The sequence below is a fragment of the Tamandua tetradactyla genome, unplaced genomic scaffold (assembly GCF_023851605.1).
Source record: "Tamandua tetradactyla isolate mTamTet1 unplaced genomic scaffold, mTamTet1.pri scaffold_119_ctg1, whole genome shotgun sequence".
In the NCBI taxonomy this organism is placed as follows: Eukaryota; Metazoa; Chordata; class Mammalia; order Pilosa; family Myrmecophagidae; genus Tamandua; species Tamandua tetradactyla.
In genome coordinates this window covers 246,710-272,615 of record NW_027518265.1, presented here as the reverse complement: position 1 = coordinate 272,615, position 25,906 = coordinate 246,710, and the positions used below count along the sequence as shown (strand labels likewise).

At 38.6% G+C, this 25,906-nt stretch overlaps 1 pseudogene; it reads left to right on the top strand.

Annotated features, from left to right (window-relative positions):
• Positions 1-10,917: 10,917 nt before the first annotated feature.
• Positions 10,918-12,131, top strand: LOC143673093 (olfactory receptor 2T8-like; annotated as a pseudogene).
• Positions 12,132-25,906: the final 13,775 nt, after the last annotated feature.

Genomic DNA, 25,906 nt, shown 5'->3' with positions numbered 1-25,906 from the left:
TATCATGCATGTGTGTATGTGTTTGATTGAAATTTGGTATATATGACAATCTGAGAAAATGGGCACTGACTGGACTGATGATAAGATATCACTTTTTATGTGATAGGATATCATGATCATCTTGAGAAATAAGAAAGAAACCTTATATTTTAGAAATACACACTGAAATAATTGCAGATGAAATAATTTGTTGTTTGGAATTATCTTTGAAACAAGCCTGGTGAAGAGAGGAGTGAGGGTACAGTTGAAGAAAGATGGATCATGTCTCAACAATTGTTAGTGCTGGGAGGGGAGCTGAGGCTCCACGTGTGTTTCCTTCTACTTGGTTTTATCCAGGTTCGATTATCTCCATAATGCAAGGTTTTTCTCCTGTCGCTGTTGTTTTTTAAGATGATGTATGTGACATATCTGCACACATAACAAGTGGTAATTACTCATATTATTTTATATTCTTTTTTGAATACCATGACTAAAAAAATGTCTCCTGAATTAGAAGGATAAATGAGGCCTAATACAGATTTTATTTTAGTAAACAGAAAAGCAGTGATTGATTGGCCATTAACTGCAATTTATTCTGAATGTGACAATCTTATTAAATGTTTTAAAAGCAAGAGACAAAATGGAATAAACAATATGTACAAATTTATATATATAATTCATAATTAGCAGTGAATTACAGAACATATACATACATACATATATATATGTATATGTTGCCTACAATATTTTCTTTAACAAATATGTATTTCTTGGGTAATAAAAAATTAGCAATAAAATGTGGGATTTGGGGCCTTGGTTTCTTTTTAGCTCATTAGTTTTTTATTTTAAGATGTAATCTCAGGCACTGGGAAGGCAATGGAGAATTAACTTTTTAACTCACCCACAGTACAAAAATTGCTAATCCACCACTGGGTTGGAATTGGATACTGACATCTGGTCCAGTTGGCTCTAACTCGAATTGGAGCATGAAGCTCAGGAGCAGATGGAAATGCTCTGGCTTGCTTAGAGGGTGCACAAAGTTTTATAAGACCTTGCACTTGGGCAAACCAGAGTCTATGATGGACCAAATGAGAACTTGTTCTTTCCTTTGTGAGCCTAAATCAACAGTTACCCCAAGTTTGCAATAGGAAATAGGGGTAATTTGAAAATAAAATAGAGAATGTATATTCCATTATAGGGAAATCATGGTGGTGATGCTGGTGGTGATGATGTAGTGCCAGTGGTAGTGGAATGATGGTGATGCTGGTAGTGGTGGAGTGATGGTGATGGTAGTGGTGATGGTTGTGATGGTGGAATGATGGTGATGGTGATGATTGTGGTGGTGATAGAGGTGGTGGTGGTGATGGAGGTGGTGATGATGGTGATGGTGATGGTGGTGATGGTGATGGTGGTGATGGTAATGGTGGTGGTGATGGTTGTGATGGTTATGATGGTAATGGTGGTAGTGATGGAGGTGATGGTGGTGGTGATGATGGTGTTGGAGGTGGTGCTGGCATTGGTGTCATTAATGATAGAACACATGACCACCACACACAAAATTCACCCTTAACTTGTTACACAGGAGGGGGTCCCCCTTCCATGCTTAGATATCAATATCCCCTGAGTGCCTGCTGAAGGAGATATTGGGGATGTGAAGGGACTGACCCAAGTCCTTCTTCAAGGATCCCACTGGGTCAGTAAACCTATGGGTCTGAGGGGCATTATTTTGGGGGGTGTCAGAAATCCTTTAAGACTTGGGGAAGTCCTGGCCCCTGGGGAGTGCATCCTGGCTCTGGGGTTTGGAAAGAAACACAGGAGGGAAGAAACTTCTCTTGATCCCTTCCATCTGTACACCCTCAGGTTCCCACAGGGTCCCATTCAGCACCCAGGACCCCCTGAGCCCTTTGGTCTTGCTGTTCAATTAATTGTTCAGTGACAAATGCAAAAACTTTGAAAGTTCCCCTTTGTTCCCAGCCCAGAAGGAACTAGCCTCCTTAGCTCTTGCTTCTTATTCTGATTCTCCAAAACCATCTCTGTGGCTCTCTACTTCTCTGATTTTCTCTCGTGCCTCTCTCTGACACACAAATTTCATCAATTCCTCTCGCTCTCACCTATATGCTATTTAAATTCTGGATTTTTCCCTCTGGTTAACTGTCACTTAATTTTCTCATTCCCTTGGCTTAATACCCAAATGTATTCTTTCTAAATAAAAATGGTAAAGAATTATTTTTGTATCATAAGAATTTTGTGTAAGTGGGGTACAGCATGCTACTGGAAGGGACTGCTCATAAGCTAGTTTTGTTTACCAGTTAATAACCTCGGTTTCTAGAGCCAGATAATGTTTGTCTTGGTTATAAATGCCCTATATTTTAGGCAAGTTGAAAAATGCAGAGCAGAATAAAGAAGCATTAAAAAAGAATCCATTATCCCAACACCCAGAAGGAATGTTTCAGGGCCTCTCCTGCTGGTCTTTTCTTAGTGTGTATGTGGGGAGGTGGGTAGATTTCTTTTACAAAATTTTGTGTTTGATCATTTCCACTCAGCATTTTATTGTCAGCAATTTCCAATATAGCATTAAATTGTCTTCAAAAGCATGATTTTAATGTCCAGATAATATTTTACCAGGGAAACTTAGCAAAATGTAATAATTTCATTATTTATAACAGTTTTCATTTGCCAGCTGTCAAAACAAACACCATGTAATGGATTGGCTTAAACCATGGGGATTTATTGGCTCATGGTGTTGAGAAGTCTAAAATTGAGGTGTCATAAAAGCAATACTTTCTCCCAGAAGGCTGTGAGTTCTGGGGCTGGCTGCCAGTGATCCTTGGCCCTGGAATTCTTTGTCACATGACAGTGTACTCCCAGAAGGTTGTGCATTCTGGGGTTGACTACCAGTGATCCTTGGCCCTGGGCTTCTCTGTCACATGGCAGTGCACATGGTGGCCTCTCCTGGTTTTGCTCTTCTCAGTTCCACTGACTTCCAGCTTCTGGATGTTCCTTTTGGCTTTCTCTCACTTTCTCTGTTGGCTTCCTTATGAGGCCTTCAGTAAAAGGATTAAGACCCATCCTGCTTGAATTGGGCCACATCTTAGCTGAAGTCACCTCATAAACAGGCCCTGTTTATAGGTCACACCCACAGGAATGGGTTGCATATAACAGCATGTTTCTCTGGGGTCTATAATGCCAAGTTCCTACAAAAGCACACAGTCTAATCCCAGTACTCTATAGTAAGTGACTCAGCAGGAATATCCCCATTTATGCATCTTGGTTTACAGAATGGAAGCACAGAGCAGTGGTTTAGGTGGACACCTGGGGTCCACATGTCTGATGGGGAGGGGAAGTGTAGCAACTCACAGCCATGCCTGGCCCTTTGTCAACACTGCTATCATTGTGTCTGTTTTTATTGTTGTTTCCATAAGAGCAATTTCTATAGGAAGAATTCTGTCCAGGTTGAAGGGCACAGGTGTTGCCAAGAATTTCTCCAGGACTGCTGGGGTCCATGTTCTGGGCACAGAACTCCTTACACCTCCTCTTTGCCAGCCTTAGTACCATTCTTATGTTTTCCGTATATTTTTTAGAGAACAGTAGTTGTTTTAGTTTATTAAAGCTGCCAGAATGCAATATACCAGAAATGGAATGACTTTTAAAAAGGAAATTCATTACATTACAAGTTTACAGTTCTAAGGTTATAAAAAATGTCCAAACTAAGGCATCCATGGAAAGATATCTTGACTCAAGAAAGGGCTGATGATGTTCAGTGTTTCTCTGTCAGTTGGGAAGGCATAGGGCAACAACTGCTAGCTTTCTCTCTCAACTTCTTCAAACAGCTTCCCCAGGGCATGTTTTCTTTCTGCATCTCCAAAGGTCTCTGGCTGTGTCAGCTCTGTCAGCTCTAAAGCTGGTTCCCTCCTAAAGGACTCTGGTAAGCAACCCCACCTTGAATGGGTGGAGACACATCTCCATGGAAACCACCTAATCAAAAGGCCCCACCCACAGCTGGCTGGGTCACATCTCCATGGAAACAACTTAATCAAAAGATCCCACCCAATAATATTGAATCAGGATTAAAGAATATGGCTTTTCTGGGGTACACAACAGTTTCAAACCAGCACAGTAGTTCACATACAGGTGTAAGAAATAATTCCAGGATCTCGTGTCTGCTTTCCCCAGTTTCGCCCAGTGATAATGCTTGCAGAGTTACAGTAGTTTCATGGCCAGGATACTGTGAGTGGAAGGCTCACAGCCAGCAGTGATACAATCCACAGGCATTATTCGGATTTCCCAGGTTTCATTCGTCCTCATATGTGAGTGTGTGCCGGGGCTCATGCACCACCACAGCCAGTCTGCTGCAGAATGGCTCAGACCCTCAAGGGCCTCCCGTGCTGCCCTTTACCTGAACCTGTCTCCCTCCTGCCCCACCACCCCTGCTTCTGGCCCTTGGCAACCGCTAATGTGTCCTCTATCTCTGTCATTTCAAACATCATATTAAGGGAATCTCACAGTATGTGACCTTTTGGGATGGGTGTTTTTTCACCCAGCCTAATTCCATTGAAATTCCCACAGGCTGCTGCACAGATCACTGGTCACGCCTTTTCACCATGGAGTGGGATTCCATGGTGAGGGTGAACCCCATCTGTCTGTTTAACCCTTCCCCTGGGGGGGCACATCTGGGCCATTTTCAATTTGGGGCTGTTCATCCCTTTTGCATTATTATTGATTTGTTTGTCTCTGGTATTTGGGCTCTATTTCTCAGAGGCCAATGCAGCTGTTTTTAGAACTCAGTACACCTTATTTTTAGATAGGAAATTAGATTTCTGAGGTAGCCTGTCATTTATAATTAATAAGTATCATCATCAAGCCCCAGAGTAAACAAAAAGGGATGAAGTGGTAATGCTGTTACAGGTCAGCTCAGGGCTGAGGCCAGTGGCCAATGTGAACATGGCACAGAGATGGCTGGAAGTTATCTCTCTGGAGGTGTCTCTGCTGCAGTGAAGGAGAGGAAGGAAGATGGAGCCTCTTACGCGGCAACACCGAGTTCCTCATCACTCTCCTTGGGAAGGGTGGTTCACCAGGGAAAAGGGTCATCTTCTCTGCTTCCTTTAGATGCTCACCACAGTGGAATGTTCTTTCTCAGGCTTTCATCTTCAGACATAGCCATTTAAAGTTACCTGGGGGGGAAGATTGTAGAAGAATTATAATGAGGAGAATTCTGCTCGAGACTTGTTACTCCACATTCTCGAAGTACTGGGAAAATTGGTACTCAGGCACCTGAATAAAAAATTTCACAACCATAAGCAGTAACAGTAAAACTGTGCATCAGAATTGCATGTGCTACAGCAGCTAGCCCCAGTGCATGACTTTCCTCAGAGAGATCATTTTTTATGATTTCAAATGGCAACAAGTATGTCTTTCTGTGATTCTGAAAGGCAGCCAAGGCTCTCCTCATTTAACCCGTCTCCATGGGAGAGAGTCTGTGGAGAAAGAGCTTAGCTGGCCTGGAGGAGAAGATGCCCAGGGGCTCTGCTGCTGTCTTGGGGACACCTCCAGCTGTCCCTCCACCCTGTCATGCTCCAGCCTTCCCTCCCAACCTCTGCAGACTGAACTTTTCTTGTCTAATGGCAAACAGTTGGTTGGCTTTTATTCCCAGCCAATAAAACTTAGCCCAAGCCTAAATTGATATTTGCTTATCTCATTTGTCCAGGCATTGGAGCATTTCATAATATACAACCAGAGGCATCTGGTAAGAACCCCACAATGCCTGGTGCCCTTGGCTTCATGCCAGTCCAAACTAGAATTCAACAAACCCAGTGGGAATGGTTCACAGCAGCTTCAAGGATGCAGCCCATGTTGGAAGAGGGTTGAGAGCTGGACACAGCACCTTAGATGGGCTCTATCTGAGGAGGGAATCATTTCCCCTGCAGCCATTGCCAGCCATATTTGGACTGAGCAGATGCCAAAGTGGCAAGGGCAGATGGAACAGGAATGATAAAAAATCATTTTTGTATCTGAGGCCCCCATGAAAGGATATTATAGAACTGTCTTGGGCTTTCCCACCTGCTCTATGCAACCCAAATGCCTCCTGAGCCCTCCCCCGAAGGCCGCGCTCCATCCCATATCTCCTTGGGAAACCATCTTTAAAAAAGTAAAAGTCCAAAGGCAAAAGGAAAGCAGATGATGCAAATTAAAGCCAGCTTCTCTTAAAACTAAAAAAAGAGAAACGTTTTCACATTTGTGAAACAGATAGATGAATTGTAAGTAATTTGTGTAAGGGGCTGTGTGTGCTTAGACAAACCTCCAGGAATCAGAACTAAGGTCTGGCAGAGAGGGAAGGTGGCAGTGGATTGAGGCTGGCTTCTCCTGAGGCACCCCAGGTCATGCCTGCCCAAGACCCTGGCACATAGGAGAAGACCCGGCCTCCATGTCTGAAGGCAGATGTGTCAGAGGGGCAGGGGTGGGGGTGGCCATGAGAGCAGGGGCCGGGTGGCCATGCACTGGACAAGGACAGGGGAAGGGCTGGGAGGGGAGGAGAGGCCCGTGGGCATTGGGAGACCAGCCCTTCCCTTCCGCATGTCAGGGATCCTGATGCCCTACCAGCCTGTCCTCATCCCTGCCAGATGACCTCCCCTGGCAGAACCATTGGCTGCTGAATGTGGGGCACTGCCATGGCCTTGCTAGAGCAGTCCCCCCCAAACTGGGAAGTGGGGATGCATCAGGCAGATAGCACCCTTTTCACATCCATTAAAACACACTGAAGTGAGTTTGGAAGGCAGGAGTAGGGCCTGTGGTCTTCAGCGTTCTGGGTAAGGGGGGCCTGCAGCCCTAAATCAGGAGGTGGGTGCTCAGGGCAGCCCTGGTGAGGGGGCTATGTTGAGGGACACAGGACCTCCTGGCAATCTTCCCTGGCTGTGGGGGACTGCCCCAGCCCTCGTTGCCTGCTTGGACCCCTGCGTCGGTCGGTCTGGGCTGAGACAGTGAGCCACTGCCACTACCCCCAATTCCCAACAGCCCCCCACCTGCTGACCCCGGCTCCAGCCTTCCTCCCACTTCCTGCTCACTGTGTCCACATCTACACTCTGTTTCCATTCCAGAAAACTTCAGTGGCTCGTGGCTCTCTCCCATAGCCTCTGGGCTGGCGGCGCCTTCCCAATCCTCCCTCCACATTGGACGCTGCAATCCTGAGGCAGCATATCCAGGGTGGGAAGAGACCAACTGAGTGCTCCTGCAAGGCACTTAGGAGCCGTTTATGCGGTGCTTAGGCTGAGCAGGAGCCTGTGACATGCCGGCTGGAACGAGGAGATGGTGGTGGTGGAGGCCCCCACTGGCCCGACCTCGTTCTGGGGAAGCCTTAATGTCTGGGGCTCCTCCTGGCCTGGAAGCATGCAGACAGCATGAGACTGGTATAAAACAGGGAGCCCAAGGGGGTGCCTCTTCTGCAGGCATGCCCTAGTAGATCTTTGAATGGGATGTCCAGGGGGACAAAGGGAGACACAGAACTGAAGGAGTCAGGTCCCTGGGAGATGCCTGCAGCCTCGGAATGGGCACAGACATCTGCTGGCCTGTGAAGCTGCCCTATTCTATCTGGTCCTGAGGCCCCAGCCATGCCTTGGGCAGCCCACTCACAGTGGCCTTGCACATACCAGCCCCGTCTCTGCTCAGCACCCACTGGTTGCAGGGAGCAGGCCTTAGAGAAAGTTCTGAGTTGTGCAGTGTGCGAGGGATGCAGGGAGGGGCTGTTAGGGTGCCTCATGTCCCCAAGTGTGTGCCGGGGACCCGTCCTCCCTGCCCCTCCCTCCCACCATCCTGGCCTCTCCCAGCTGCCCTCTTCTGTGTCATCTCCTGGTTGGCCCAGGGTGGTCATTCCAGCACCCACTTTCCATGGCTCTGCACCCACCTTCACTGCCAACAGCTCCAAACTGTTGAGTAAACATCATCCCGTGGAATTGTGATTGGGCACTGGCTAGGCAGTCTTAGGTCAGACAGGTGGAGGCTGGGCTTGGATGGAAAGGGGTGGTCACTATGCTTCTCTGGCTGGAAGGAGAGGCCCAGGGGCACATCAGCCAGAAAGGGTTCCCACCCCACACAGCCTTCAGGTGCAGTCAGCATGAGAACTGGCTGAGTGGCTGGGAAGGATGGTACATTTTGTGTTCCTGCTTCCGCCTTCTGGGAACAGGTCAAGACCAATCCCAAGGGCCCAGCCAGAAAGTTCTATCAAAGCTGCATGTGCTGATGAAATGCAGTGCTTTTCCTTTCCTTGATTCACTGTCTTTCTTTGAGGATGCAACTTGGGATGCTGGGATGGGGAATTTCATATGGCAGCTTGGTTGGTTATGGCATCCAGTTGTTTAGTCAAGCAAGCATTGGCCTGATTGCTACTGAGGGTTTTTTGTAGATGGAATAGCATCCATCAGCAGTTGGTTGCATCTATGGCTGATTGCATCTACAACTAACAAAGGAGATTGTCCCCAGGAATGTGGGGAGTCTCCTCACCCAGTCAGTTGGAGGTCTTATAAGCCAGAACTCAGGATTTCAGAATCAGAAAGAATATCTGCCTCTACTTCAGAAAGTCACTTCCCCTGGAGAATTCCATTTCACCTGCATCAGAGTTTCCAGTTTGTGGCCTGCCTTATGGAACTCACCAGCCTCCACGATCAGGTGAGCTGATTCCTGCAATAAATCTCCTAATAGCTTCTCAGTTCTGTTTCTCTGGAAAACTCTGACCAATACAGAGGCTCAGGGGTGGAATTCCACCCCTGGGCCTCCACCCCTGCCTCTCTGGAGGTTGGGGCCCCCATCCCATACCAGAAGCAATGAACACAGAGGAGTTGGATACTCTTCTTTCTTTGCATTCTGGAGATCCTGCATGTTGTAAATTTGAATTCCTGTGAAAATAAAGTTGGATGACAAACAGAATGTGGCAGAATTTGCTGTGGGTACCTTCTGCCTCTTGAAGACCACTGGATCCAGAATTGTAGGATTTTTGAGCCAGCAGGTGCCAGAGAGAGTGACAGCAGCCAGAATGGGAGGCAGTCAAGTCTTGTATCAGCTGGGAGCATTTTGAGTATTTTTTCTCAATTTGCTCCCTCACTTGGAGCACCTCAAGGTCCCAGTCAGTGGCTGAAGCTAATGTTCTGAACCCCATTTACAGAAGGGTAAACTGAGGCTGTGAGCAGTGTTGGGCTTGTCCAGGCTGAGGAAAGAGAAGTCAGGGACAAAAGGAGTGGTGGGCAGGGATGAGGGCAGCCCGGGCACTTCCCATCCCCATGCTCTGGCCACTCTGCAGCACAGCTTTCAGGAGGCCATATGAAGAGGCAGTAAATATGTGCAAGACCCTGGCAGTCCACAAGCCTGGACCACTTGCAGCTACACCTGTGGAAGTCCTTCGCTTCCTATGGACCTCAGTTTCCCTTGGAATGGGGCTCAGCACCCCTTTTGTGGGAGCATCCTGATTCCCAGGTGTGCAAACACTCAACGGTCATAGTCATGCTGTGCTCGATGAAAGGTCAGTTGCAGCACAGGATGGGCCTGTCACTGCATCTGCTTTCCTCATCTTGTTTTAATGCTGCTGCCCTGCCAGTCAGCCACATGTGAGAGTCTGGGTGATTTGCTGTACCAAGTCTGGTCCCTGCTGCCTCTGCATCACATTTTTTTTAAATAATATTTTACCAATGCTTTAATTTGAACCCTTTATTTCTGTGAAAGATAAAGGATGGTCACAATCCACATGAGTATAGAAAGCCCACCAAGCATTTGTACAACAGCTAGGCTGGCATTTCTTACAAGCGACAGCAGTCCATGGATGGGGACTTCCCTGAACCCCTCTGGGTTCCCATGTCTGAGCACCTCCAAGTGGGCCCTGGACCATGTGCCTGACCCCTTCCCTGCCTTGGCCCTGTTAAAGGATAATTGAAAAAAAAAAGAAAGTAAAAGCATAAGTCTCATATAAGTATAAAATAAACACGTGCCCCAAATTTTATGTAATGTTAATTAAATGAGAGATCTGATAAGATGTTAGAACCAGTTCAAAAGAGAAATCAAAGAACTATAAATTTTTATGGAGCAAAGGAACATCGAAATGTATTTCCAAATGGATCCAGCATGATTTTCCATCAGACACACCTAGCAAACTTTTTAAAGCTTGCTCCAAATTTCTTTATGATCTAAAAACCTCATGTCAAATATCTGGAATTCATTTTATGCCATCTTTTAATTGAGATTATATTTAAAACTATTGTTTCCTATAAACATTTAATATAAATATGTATCATAAGGATATGTTATGTAAATATGTTTAAATATAAAGAGAGATGTTTATGTTGCAGGATTAATCTTTGTCTGGAAAAATTATGTGATTTTGGTAGGTTTCAATGTGTTTTAGATGCTATAGATGTTTAACAGCTTAATTGTCAAGTACCTAGCTTTTATGTATTCAAAAACATTGGATTAAATTATTTCTAAGAAAATTAACTATAAATGATGTAAGGCAGGCACAAATATAAGTTAGTAATTCTGGAAATCCTTTTTCCCTGTCCATATGTTTTGGTATCTGAAACAACTAAATCATATTTTGTTGCAGGGATTTGGCTAGAGTTTTACTTTTTTATTCATTGTATCATTTAATCAATACTCACCCTGATAGGTACTTCTCATGGAAACTTTGGACATTTGAAAACATTTAGCAAATGACAAATGAAGGCTGTGAAAGCAATTTCATCATACTCATAATAGTGATTTCAGGACATATGTAATTCCAATGGAGCATTTTAAAATCTGAAAGACGTTTTTTGTAATTTTTAACACTTTAATTTGATAATAAATATTCAATGCTAATATCCCTTTAATTACTTTCATGTCAACAATTCAGTGACATTAATTACATTCACAATATTGTGCCAATATGACCACCATCTAATACCAAACTTTTCACTGACCTTAACAGACATTTTGTACCTGTTATGAATACTCCTCTATGTGCCAAATTCAGCCCCTCATAAACTTTCCTGTTTCTTTCTATTAACAGTATCACTGCTGCTAAATCATGGAAAACAGAAACTGAACATCAGATTTCATTCTTCTAGGACTTCTTAACAACACAGGAGCCCACCTCTTCTTCTTTGTGATGATGCTAACAGTTGTGTTCAGCTCCCTGCTAGGGAATGCCCTTATGGTCCTCCTGACCCACCAGGACCATCACCTTCACATACTGATGTACTTCCTACTGAGCCAACTCTCCCTCATGGTCATGATGCCAGTTTGCACCATTGTGCTCAAACTGGCTGCTGACTACTTGACAGGAAATAAGTACATTTCACCTGCTGGATATGGTTTACAGATCATCCTCTTCCTCACACTTGATGGTGGAGAGTCCTTCCTCCTGGCAGCCATGTCCTATGACCACTATGTGACTGTATGCCACCCTCTGCATTAACCCATCCTCATGAGCTGGCAATAATGCCTGAGAATGATTTTGGGATCTGGGAGCAGATGATGGGCTCATGCAGGCTGCTGTTACCCTAACTTTCCCATTTTGCAGATCACATGAGATTGATCATTTCTTCTGTGAACCTCCCATGCTGCTACACTTGGCTTGTGGTGACACCTGTCTTTTAGTATGCCATGTATATCTGCTGTGTTTTAATGCTTCTGATCGCAATGTCCTTGATCCTGACTGCCTATATTCTCATCTGAGCTGCTGTTCTCCACATGTGATCCACAGAAACCTGCAAGAAGGCTTTTGCTACCTGCTCATCACATTTGGCTGTAGTGGGACTCTTTTATGGAGCTGTTATTTTTTTTCACATGAGTCCCAAATCCTACAGGTCAGCTAACAATGATAACATTGTGTTGGCTTTCTATGCTATTGTCACCCCTGCACTGAACCCCCTCATGTACAGTCTGAGGAACAATGAGGTGAAGGAAGCCTTAAGAAGTACAAGCATATGTGTATTGCCCTACCTCATGAGTAACACTGATGTGCCTCAATTTCTAAGGCTATCCACAGCGGTATCCCAAAGTGAATGCATAACTTTGTACATATATATCTACACATGTTATTTATATATAATTTTGGAAATATTTACAAATCTCCATATTTTGTTTCATTTGCAAATTGCGAAGAATAAACATCTGTAAACTACACGCACTTTATCAAATGTTCAACACCAAATATCAGTAAATATTTCAAGAATTAACTATTTAGTCAAGCAGTTTTGAGGATTAATTATGAATTATTTATATTGAGGTATAGTTTATCCTCAGTAAAATGCCCATATCAGAAATATTCAGTTAACAAGTCTTGAGATTTCCATAAACTCATGTAACTTGCATCTACTATCAAAAGATAAAATTTCTATTCCCCCAGAAATAATCCTCATGCTCTTTTCCAGTGAACATCCAAAGTCATGTATATTTGCTGGTATAATTTTATCAACATGCTATAATCCAGGCTATTCTAAAATTTCATAGCATCAGAAAACTAATTTGTTGTTTCTTGCTTTTATTCACTGAAATTTGTCTTTGCATATCATATCCATAGTTTTATGCATTTTTATTACTTGATATTGTGCCATTGTATAGATATATTTTTTCATATATTTATACATTATTTTTTTGACTGACCTGTTGGCCATTGTCAGTTTGGGTTTGCTATGTCTAAATCTGCTGTAACTTCCCTTATGTGTTTGTGTGTTCTTATTTCTCATGGTAGATGTATAACTAACTTTTTAATAATTAGTTCCAAATTGGATGCTCAATTTTACACTTCATAATCCATGCATGCAAGTTTTAATTTCTCAACATTGTCAGCAATGCTGATGCTTGTCAATCTTGTTTATTTTAGGGATTATATAGTTGTGGTATTGTTATAAATTAAGCTTGATCAAACTTTATGAACTTTCAACTACTTCACCCTATGTTTAATATCCATTCCTACATATATAACCCATTTTTCTGGTGTTAAAAATTGAAAAAAAGATGCAGTGTTCTTTTCGTGTTTAACAAAGTAAATAATAGGCTATACTTTTTACCTCATTCACTGTGCACACTTGGGGCTTAAGTCGAGTTATAGGTCTAGAGGCAAAGACGTGTTGTGGGGTAGTTCCCAAAGGAATTTAGCAGGGGATTACAAAGAAACTCCCTCAAGGGGCATAAATTATATTTTCTTCAGGAAGAAATAGGGTGAACATAGACAAGGGTGGAAGTACTTTTTCTACTGGCAAAATATTTCAGCAGAATTGAGGGTTAGATGTCCCCTGATTGAACTCATCAGGATCTCTTTAGATGCTTTCATTCAAAATTTTAGGACCCATTATTTTTCGGTCAATGCCCTCACTTGAAAAACAGATACCTGAAAGTTTGAGTATTTGGTTTTCTTGTGAGTCTGAGTTTTTTTCAGAAATGTCAACTGTATGGCAACAGTAGATAAATTTTCTTGCAGAGTAGTTATAGAGATTCTCATGTTATTTGTGCAGAATTTGCACTGGGAATTTGAAAGCCTGAGCTTACTGTTTATTACCCAAGTTCCTCTGTCAACCATCCTATATCATTATACACAGCTTTGAAAATTGTTCTTAAGTATCAAATAGGTGGTGACCAGGAAACTTGTCTTTCATATGTTAATTGATTAAGAGTATCAAATGGTGATATTTGCATATCACTGATGCTGCATAATTGCAAGCATGATCCATTTCCTTTTCTAAAAAGAAATTCAGATTTTTAATTTAAAGAACTAATACAAATATAGCATTTCATAGTTTTGAAAGTAAGGAAAACAAGATGAGTCTATGTCATGCTAAATAACATTCAATTAATGACAGAATAATTTATACTCTTATATTCCCTAACAGCATATCATCTCTAATGAGAGAAGATACCAAAATCATAGGGCTAATATTGAAACCTTAAAAGCAAATCTTTGGAGTTAAGGACTAAATCATGGTCAAGAAGAAAAGAAGAATGGAACAATTCAACCCTCATAGGGAAAATTAAACCCAATGTCAAGATGGCAGAAATGTTAAAGTTATGGGTACAAAAATACTTTTCTTAAAACAAACCAAAGCAAAACCTCAAATTTTTATTACTATTCAAATCATCATATGACTATATTTTCTACTAGATCATGAACCTGTTACCAAAATTTTAAAGAAAACATCAGTTTAAGCTTTTTTCTTTTAATCTAATACATATTCAGTAATAGACAAATAGAGCATTTGCTGCATATTAAAGGATGTGCAGCTTCTGGTGCTTTCCATCCAAAGTAGGGGTAAAATATCCAATTACTTTATTTTCAATGAAATTGAATTGTAAAGTTACATGAAGTATCTACATAAAATCAATGCTTTCTCTCCTCAGTTCTCTATGAAGGTATTAAATAGTGAAGACTCATGATGAGTGAAAATGGCAACATGAAAATGTACATTCAGCCATAAATTTTTATTCACTATATATATACATACACACACTCCTTGTATATGAAAACTATAGGAAAATAGTTTCAAAACTAATGACAATACTGAAAAATATATAAATAATGACAATACCAGAGACACAAAGCAATTGATATACCTTTATATTGCATCCTATTACAAGGAAAATGTTTTTCTAATGCTTCATAAATACTCAGAAGAGTTCCTGATGGTATTCACAATGCATGGTCTTTATGACTCTTTAAAGTCTTCAATGTTACAGGTTGCCCATTTCCAGCTTTAGAAGTTGTACCCTGCAATCAGTAATGCTTGCTTATGTCTTGTCTTCTCTAGATCAGGGAATTTTCTGATCTAAGCCTGGTAGTTCATTCTGATGCTAACAAGTAGTCCCCTTTCAACATCATCAGAACCAGCATAGCTGAATTTTATACCACTCGGGGGTGGTCATATGCTCTCCATGCCCTTTTGTCCAGTAGAAAGAAGAATTATTAATGACTTTAAAACAAATCAGATAACAAACCAATTTCAGATGCTCTAGAACAATTTTAGAAAACTCATCCCTAAGAATCTTTTTATCTACAACCATACTTAATGAAGATTGGTCAGGTTTATGCAGATAAATAGAATATATATAAAACTAAGAATTTACTAAAGCATTGATTGGCTCAGGCAAATGCAGGATTTTGCAAATTTTATATCTGTAGGCTTTGCTGGCAGATTGAAACTCAAAAAAGATTTGATGTGATAATTTTTTAGCAAAGTTTCATCTTTTCTGGGAAACATGAAGTTTCATTTTTAAGGCTTTCTATTGATTGAGGCCCCCCACATGATTGATGATCATTTTCTTTCCTTAAAGTCAACTGATTGCAGATGTATCCATGTTCACAAAATATCTTCATATCAATATCTAGACAAGTGTTTGACTGCACAACTATGTTTTAGTCCATCCAAGTTGATGTAATAAACCACCACAAAATCCTATGATAGTTGGAATGGGAATGGCAGAGCTGCCACACCCTCTGTGGAATGATAGATAAAATAAGATAAGAGCAGTGGTCATATTTGGACTTTTTATTAGGAAAGGTGAGCTTACCATCATTCCCAGGAAAACCAAGAATGTATTGCAAATCCCAGTTGAGCACAGCACTAGCAGCCTTGAGAAGGCCAAGGGTCACTGCCCATTTTGGCCATGATGCAGGGAAAAAGATATTAATTTAAAACGAGGGCACCACATATACATGGGGATGAAAGTTTTCTGGAATAACAGGGGCCAGGTGGTACATCATACACCAAGGTTTCATTTTTTTCTGGGAAACATGAGGTTTCATTTTTAAGGCCTTCTAACTTCCAGAATGGTCAAACACATCTCAATCAAAATGAATAGGGTGAGTGTTTCCTAGTACTCCTAGGGTGAGATAGATAATGATAGACACCAATGGTGCTTTTTAATTTATAGAATAAAAAATTTAAATTGGGGGATTTATTGGCAAGAAAAATTGAACTGATGTTAAATTAATTATACTACATAGCAATAGGGATTTATCCAACATATTCAAGGGTTGTTCAAAATAAGAAGCCAATCAATTATGTCAGGAATGAAACAAAAATGCCCAATTTCACTACTGCTATCAACATAAAACTTAAAGTTGGCCAGGGTAATTAAGCATGAAAATAAATAGAAGGCATTTGAATTGGAAAGAAAGAAGGAAAATTAACTCTTTTGACAGATAGCAGGATCTTTTCTATAGAAAACTCCAAAGGATCCACAAAGAAACTAATAGAACTAGTAAACTAATTCCACAAAGTTGCAAGCCACAAGAACAATACACAAAAATCATTTTTAATAAACCAGCCATGAATAACTTGAAAAATAAATCATAAACACAATCTCACATATGATACCATGTAAAAGAATAAAAATGTCTATGAATAAACTTAATCAAGAATGTAAAATGCTTTAACCCTGAAGACTAAAAGCATTGGTGGAAGAAATTAAAAGGAAGCTGCCCTCCCCACACAGTTCTGGTGCACAACCAAATTTCTGAAGAGAGTTACAGTCAAAGGACTCAGACCCTCTGGCCAATCTTACCCATATCTTCTTCCTAACCTAAGTCTTTCTTCAGATACCTCCACAGAAACCCCCTTAAGGAGTGGGGGGATGGAGCCTGAAGACACCTATTCCAACTCTGACACAGTACTTTCAGACTCATCACTGCTCCCTTACCTTCAGACACTGGGTCCATTAAAATTTATGTGACTTGTGTCTTTGGTTCTCTTGGCCTTGAGCTACAACTCCAGGTCTGTGTTGATCTGTCTGGAACTCATTCAGAGGAAGGGATGGGCAATGCTTTTTCTCTGGTTAACCTCTTGCTTGTGCCATCAGAATAACTGAGTAAAGGCTTCAATTATATCTCCATTTTGACTTGACAGTTTCTTAAATTGTGGACTTTCAAAAAATGACAGCCCAACTCAGCTCTCTGAGCTCATTTCAGCTCTCACAACTGGATGATTCTCTCAGTAACACTGTTTTCATTTTCTTCAATGTTTTTGTTATTGTTGTTAATTAATTGTGTGGATTGAGAAAAGACCATCAGTTGACATTGTAACGCTTTGATTGATAACAGCTGAATAACACTACATTCACCAGGTTTGTGTTGTTACTTTAATACCATTTTATGGCACAAAGACCAACTAAAGAACACAGAAGAACCTTTGTATTTAAGGCAAACATGAAATAAACATGTAGCTCCACATTCATTCCCTAAACTACCTGCAGGTGATGCGATGGATAAAATACACATTAACTGGCCTCAAGGATCTTCAGACTGAGATTAGCCTTCAACTGAAGCAGAAATATTTATTACCTATATCTCTTATCCTACATCTTTCTATCTGAGATTTTCATGTTGATGACACAAAACTTCCATGATAGAACCTCAAAGAGGTCTTAAGCAGAAATGTGAATATTCTTAAATCTTTGGTGATCCTGATATTTTCCTCTGATGGAGGTTCTAATGAAATATATATTCCATGAAGTAGCTAGCTCATTGATAATCAATAAAATTTGGTAGGCCAAATGGGGGGCTCTCATACTAAGCCCCATGTCAGCAAAACCAATAACTAAGTCCCTATTCCCTGCAAATGCCCAGCTCATCCAGAAAACAAAATTTAATAACACCAATAAGCTAATGCAAATTCCTTATTCTTATACCAGCTAACCACCTCATTGCTAAGCGAGGAACTGCACTACTGGGAACTATAGTCTGCATTAACCAGTGAAGGTTTCCACACAATGGCCTCCCCTTTTTGATCTATGAAAACCTATTGCTCTCTTTGTCAGTGAAACTCCTCTCTAACTCATGGTTATTGAATCTTCCTAATTCATGAATTTATTCAATAAAACTCTCTGAGATCTAATCAAATTTTACACAGGTTTTTATTTTAAAAGTTGTTTTGGTGATCATGAAGGAAACCAAAGAAAACTGTTGATAGCTCAGTGAAGACCAGTGTGGTGCCTCCTAGAAACTATTGTGTTCACTCTCCTTACTGTCTCCTCAGAGTCATCTGTGAGTTCCTCTTGTTTCTGAGCTTCACTTTTTTTTATTTGAGCATTCTGAGCCCACTGAGTTTCTATCCAATGGATAACAGTCTGGTTATTCTTGGCAGGAAGTCCCCTTACACTTGGATTTTGTTCACAGTATTTCTGCTGTGGGATTTGTATTTTGCTTCTGGTTAAGGAATCCTTTAAATACTAATAACATTCTGCTGGCTTCACTTAGACTTTGACCTCCACTGGCACCCAAATCCCTCTGAGGCTTCTCTTGATATTCCATCTACTTGATGTCCCAGCTGGCTGTCCAGATTTCTATCATGGCCTCATTACATGCTATGTGCTGTTAAGTTTCTGGGGTCAGTACAGGTTTCTCAATTCCGATGTTATTCCAAAAACACTATCAGAGACCATAAGGATACTTCAGAATTCCTTCATGTCTTCTCAGAGCCTTACTAAATACTTCTCTGAATCAACACACAACCAACCATCCTGACCTGTCTACCATCTGGTAACCAACATGTGCACTTGTCATTGTGGGTCCCATGAGATTGATTCCGCTCAGAGATGCTGGCAAGAGCTTCCTAGGTTTTAAATAATCAAATGCATCTATAGTTCCCATTTCCATACACTATGCCTATGTTTGTGACCCTCAGCACATAATTAGAGATCAGAATAAAAAATATCTTAATTTCCTGTAGAAAATTGAACTAACTCTCTTTCCATATCAATAAGGGCTCTCGCCTCTTCTTTCATTACATTTTTTTATCCAGTAATGAAGAAGATATAAACATGGTGCTCTGGATTATCAAGGTTTCATTGTTTATATCTGGAACCATGTGTTTAATCTTCACAAAATGACATTTTAAAAAGTAACATGGTATTGCAAATTCAATGAGCTTTCATTTATTCTAGGTAATACTTTTTGCCAGGAATTTTGAATCATTTTCATTTTGAAAATATTACACTGAATACATACTACTATTCCTTTAAAACATTAAAAAATGGATATTATCTGAAACACTTATGTTAGTGCACATTGTCAAAATATCTTAAACTATAGTTATTAATATTTCAATTGCATTTTATTACACATTATTTTATCTAGTCTTTCCAATGGAATGGAAAACATAAATGTAAAATGCCATGTACCTAAGAATTAAAGGAAAAAGTAACCAAAATCTTGTGAATCATAAAAATTTTCAAACAAGCCAGTTACCATTTAATATGTTTAAGAATAAATTATTTAATAAAATAAATAAATGCATTTATTTGCATGTTTTAACCATAATTATTTCCATTTTATTTGAATTTATTAGATGTATTTGCCACTCAGCAACTGGCAAATGAGTTAAAAAGAATTATTATTATAGACACTATTATATTACATTTACTGAATATGAGAATATGAGATACAGAAAATTTCAGTGAAATGATATTTTTGTAGTGAAATGAGAAATAATTGCCTCTTTCTCCACTGAGTTGACCGTTTCCAAGCATGTGAAAACAACTAAAAACTTGTGAATATCTCCCTACCTCCCCCTAATATATACCCTCTGCCAAACCTTGGCCTGGTCTATGGCCATCCAGCCTTATTTAGCGATTCATTTCCCATCATTCTGGTCTTGTGGGGCATTTCCAAGTAAACAAAAACAAAATAATTATTAAAATAAACCTGAAAATAAGAGGTTTTCTGTAAATTTTGCAATTTTTTTCTAAGGCATCAGCATCAGTACTAACAGTAAGTATATTCTTTTATATAGGAAGCATTTGCCAAAGTCTGCTCAGGTAAAACATTTGGAAATGCCATGAAATGAGACAGGCTGGGTGTATGTTTTATTTTTATGGGGAAGAAACATACAAATGATTTGGAAGAACTTTTATAACAAATAAGGAAGATATGGTCTTTGTATAGTAATGACATAAGTGACTGAAAAATTCCAAATTTCTTTAATGAGGATATATCGTCAAAAATTTATTTTACTAAAGAGTATAAAAATTCTAAGTATATTTCTTTAAAAAATAAAAATCAAAGAACTAATTGACTATTGGGCACTTTTTAAGACAAAATTCTGTCTGTGCCTAAAACGTTAGTTCTCTTCATTTCTGGGAATAATTTTTGTGATCGCAAATAATTATTCTGGATTGAAGGTGAAAAGTGATGAAATTAAGCATACTTCAGTGATTGATTTTATATATGAACTACTGTTTCCATATTCATGAAAAATACATATTGAAAACTTGATAAGTGATCAATGCCAAAATTAAAGTAGATTTGAAATAGATGAAACCACATATGATAAAATACTTTTATTTACTCTGACTTGACCAAAGAAAGGAATTGCAATGGTGTATCTAAAAGGAGGATTAAATGATAAACAGGATTTAGCACATTGGACAATGCAGAAAAGGGAACTCTAGGACTTGAGGGAAAAGAGATTTCTGAGAAAAGCATATATTAGTTGGTGACAGTAAAGTTGAGAATGTTTGAAATGGATTTTGTATTCTAAGTGTTTACGTGCAGGCACTTCATGTGATTATATACACCTTATTCAATTTTAAATTATCTTCAAAGTCTGGTTGACTATATGGAAGGAAATGATACTGTAGCCTAGTGGAAAATTCTGAGTCATGATAACTAGCATCATAACAGACATTATCAAATATCCCCTGGGGGGCAAAATCATGCCCCACATGAGAACTTGTGCATTAACTGATAACATACATGAGATGCATTAAGCACTCATGATGGATTGCCTCATTTAATTTCTAACACATTTCAGTTTGCATTATTCTAGCTCACATAGTAAAATTCAGTAGACTTAGGTCAAATTCTTAGTAAGTGGCAGTACTAAAATTTGATCTGAGGTTTGAAATCAAATGCTGTACAATTTACCTGTAAAATATACAGTGTCAAGCTACCTCCCATACTGGCACACATTCAAAGAATATATTCTAGTAATCTCTCTGTCTCTCTCTCCGTTTCTGTCTCTCCCTGTCTCTCTCTATATATATACATATGTAATATAGAGATAGATATTGCTGTATGTTTATATAATGTGTAAATTACAATTTAAATATGTGATATATTATGGAAACATATTCAGAAGTGCATCCTGTTTAGAATTGAAAATATATTTCCTTAAGTAATTGAAAATATAATTTAAGTAATAAAAAATATTAAATTTCAAAAACACTAATTAAATGAATAAAGCACTCAACTAAGACACACTATTAAGCCCTTCTTTTGCAACCTTATCTTGTAATTGTTTGAGGAAAACTTTGGTAGAATAAGGGATCTCACAGAGGATTACACTCCTGGAAGCCTAAGAAATGTAGAACTTCAGCATTTATACCTGAGATGGTTAAAAATACAAAAACACCAATTGAATTGCCCTAGAAAGTGCATCATTTCCTGGTAAGGATTTTTGCTGTGTAAAAAATCACTACCAGGAAAGAAGGGAACCAGAGTTTCAGAATTGTCTGAATCTGGTCTGGATGACAGAACTCTGGATGGGAATCAGAAAATATAAATTAAGCCTCTGCTATGAAACCAGGTCACTGTTTGTTCTTGAATTCTGTAATTACTTTACAGTTCAGTTTTTCATCTGCATAACAATGAAAATAAGTGTGAAGTATCTGTAGCAATAGTAAATACATGAATGCTAAAATTGAGGCAAATTTTCTTATATCTTACTTTCAAACATCAAAAGGGAGAAAAACAGAAACAATGAGTCTATGCTATGAAAGTAGTTACAGAAATGTCAATACATCACTTCCAAACTTGAGTAGCAATTAGAGAATTTTTCTCCTCTTGACAGGTTGTCCTTATCTGCAATCTGGTTTAAAGAAATAATATGAGTGTTCTCATCATTCTCTAAAGGAACATTTTTACATTGAAAGCAGTACCTATTTGGATTCCTTCAAGAGGCCTTAAGGAACCATTAATATGTGAGTGATGATGTGAGGATTCTACTCCCCCAATCCTTTGAAGTTAGGAATATGTGAGTTGCTGCTGGGAACAAGTGAAAATATGGGAAAGCCAGAAGACATGTGGAAACATGACTCTAAGGACAGGATGCTAACATGTGCATCTTATGGCACTAAAACAATTTTATTAGGGCATAAAATAACTTTTCCCATATATTTTCTACTATGTACTACCTTGCATCAATAGGAAATTCGTTGGTTGTAAATTTTGTATGGATTGCATGGTATGTGAAAATATCTCAATAAAACAACCTTAAAAAAGGAAAAAAAATAGAAAATTCATATTGAAACCCACTTTGAAGAACTTTTGTGTGGATAAAAATAAGCCATCTTTATTTCTGATGCATTAATCTCTCATAATGGGTGATTGTCTTATTATCTCATGATATAGGCAGTCTTTTAAATTCTATGTATGTCAATTTTACTTTTCTCAAATGTAAACATCCTCAAAAATTTTTCATAGACCTGACACAAACTTACTATGGATGTCAGGTAGAGATTGTTAATAACAGCTTCTGTCTGTATCTTACCATTTCCTGTACAGAAATGGCCCAGGGCAATTCTTACTCTGTTTTCACCTACCAAGTAACTGTGCACAGGAAGATTTTTGCTGTCAATTTTCCTTTTATTGAGTGAAACATGTTCATAGCTTAATTCTCAAAGTTTTTAGGGTGATTAAAGGTAATACAGATGAAACACTTGTACACATGCTATAATATTATTAGCAGTGTTGGAAGCTGAAGAAAAGGAGCAAAAATAATCTCATAGAAATTTACTCAAACATTTTTTCTCTTTAAACATTAAAGCAATTAATGGATATAATTGAATGCTTCTTAGGAAGATCTTAAGTTTTGATGGAACCATGTCACATAAAGTTCAGAATGTAAGATGAATGTCAATTGCAAGACTGAAAAGTTGCCAAACCAGGATCAACTTTAAGTTTGATGTGGCATTTAATATTTCTTTGATCTTCCTGAAAATTTTTACCACATTCTCTATCTTTTTTTAACTACCATATTAGGAAAAACATTATTATTTTATAGATTCTGCTAAGGGAAGCCCATTTTAAGCAAAAAAAAAAGATGGGCAGTGTTATAGATTAAACTGTTTTCCCCATAAAAATTTTCTAGTGTCTTCACCCCTGCTCCAATGAATGTGGCCACATTGTCAACGGTTACTTTGAAGATGTCATTAAGATGAGGCCAAATTGAATTAAGGATGGCCTTTTAATCCAGTAGTACTGGTGGTCTTATAAGCAGAGGAAATTTGCACACTCCTCCTCCAGAAGCCAGGAGAGAGGTATGGAATGGATTATTCCCTTAAGTGATGCAAGGTCAGGCCAACAATTTGGTTTTAGACTTCTAGCCTCCAGAACTGTGAGACCATGCACTTCTCTGGTTTAATCCAACTGGTCTGTGGTACTTTGTTACAGCAGCCTTGACAAACTCAAATAGGCAATAGTAGTAGAAGTAATTTCAAATAAGAGCTTGGCAATGGTGTCAATAATTCATATTAATGTAAATTATATATTATATAGCAGTTTAATATTCTGTACAGTATACTGAATATCAAGTGATATTTCAAGTGAAGCCTTTCATTTTCCTCAATTAGTTAACAGAAATTATCAGAAGCTATATGATAATCAATAATTAAATCAACACTGATGACTCAAGACACATAAATTATTTTTCTTTCAATTTAGTTAGGTATTTGAGCATTTTAATTCTTAAGAAATTATTTTTGGAATTAATTGTAATATTTTATTCAAATAAACACAAGCACATGGAATTAAAATTGCACAATATAAAGTAATGGTCACATAATACACTTGTACTCACATACAGCTACATCCTAACTCTCAGAGGCAACAGATGTTTTTTTTTAATTTATCTGTCTCTATCATACTTACTTTTATGTTTCCAAACAATATGATTTATGCAGATTCCAAAGTACTTGACCATAGTTTGTTGTGATGAGTGATCCCACAGGATCACCATCAAAATATCTTCCCCTTAATACACCCTCTTCATGCAGTTGTGTTCCACTGGGATTGTGTGAGAGTGAGGATGAGTGGGATTGTTATTTACTGTGTCTTCTAGAATTAATTATTAACATGTACAAATAAGATGTTATGGTGAATGCTGATGATATATTACTGCTATTCTTTCAAACATGGGCCGATTTTAATTTTTGCTTCATAATTATCAGTTTATATCTAATATTTAGAAATTTCAAGAAGATGTTTTCAAGAATGCATTTGGAATTTCCAAGGAAGAAAATTTCAATTAGTTCTTAATCATATTGTTGAATTAATTGCATCTTGGTTAAATGTTGCCTCATGTGTTGGTTTGAAAGAATTTATGTATCCTATAAAAGCCATGTTTTAATCCCCATCCAATTTTATAAAGAGAGCCATTTCTTCTAATCCCATTTAGTATTGCATGTTGGCAACTTTAATTAGATTATCTCCATGGAGATGTGACTCAATCAAGTGTGGGTAGTCTACTTGATTAGGTGGAAACATGTCTCTACTCATTCCAGGTGGGTCTTAATACTTTATTGGAATCTTTTAAAAGAGGAAGAATTTTTGGAAAAGGTTTGAGATTCTGAGGGAGCAGAGAATGATGACAGAATGACATAGCCATGAGAAGCAGAGAATTCACCAGCCAGCAACCTTTGGAGATGAAGAAAGAAAATGCCCCGGCAAGAACTTCATGGAGCAAGAGGCCTGGAGAAGAAGCCAACAGATGTCACCACATTTTCCATTGCCTTCCCATTTGAGATAGAAACCCTGAACTGCATCAGCCTTCTGGAACCAAGGTATCCTTCCCTGGATGCCTTAGATTGGACATTTTTATAGATTTGCTTTAATTTATAGATTTTCACAGCTTTATAACTGTAAACTTCATATCTTAGTAAATCCCCCTTTTAAAAGTCTTTCCATTTCTGGTGTATTGCATTCCAGCAGCTAGGAAACTAGAACACCTCACATTTTCAATTCTGAGAAATATGTAGTCAACTCCATCTTTTTAAATTTTTCTACACATTTTGGAAATGAACCTAGTCATCTTTTTGTACTTCTGCATAGGTTTATTAATTTTATACTTTTTCATTTTTCTTATTCTCTCTATATATTTTATTTTAGTTTCATGGAGAAAAATATAACATCTTTTAAATCATTGAATCAAATCACTGAATCAATAAATTATATCAGTTATATTTTAACTTTCAAGAGTACTTGTTTCAAAGTTCTCTGGTACTGCTTTTATGCAATAAATTTTTACTTTGTAGATTTAATATCTCTTTATATGTCTCCTAAGATGTAACTTTTCATTTTTATTAAATAATTTTGTTCCACATTTTTTATTTTTATTTTCAATTTTTATTGCATGAGTATATTAAGGTTTTCCTCTTTCATGGTAGAGGACTCCTCAAAGGATTTCTAATCACTGTGTGTAGAATAGTGTTTCAGTAATACCATGACTAGCTCATCCCAGTTTGCTTAGGAATTTAACAGTTTAAAACTGAAAGATCTGCATCCCCATTAGTCCCAAGCAAACATGGAGGGTTGTCATAATTGATATACATTAGACTTTCTTCTAAGAAAACATTTAATGACCCTCACAAGCTCTTCAGATGTTAACATTTCTTCCCCATTAATTAAATAAACCTCCCTCCACTCAAACACTATTAGCAAAATGTACTGAAATCCCTCTTCAAACATTTATTCTCTTCCTCTTTTTTGCATTCTATTGAAACAGGAATTAACAACATTTTTTATTCCATTTCCATGATATTAGTTGTATTTTCAGAGAAAGTGGTAGTAAATAATAAGTATGTGATCAAACTACTTTTGTATATTTGGTACAAACTTAATATATCTTTCTATATTTATTTTAGTGCACACACACATACACATACAAAGAAGTAACTAGGATAAGGACATTAAAATGTTTAAAATACT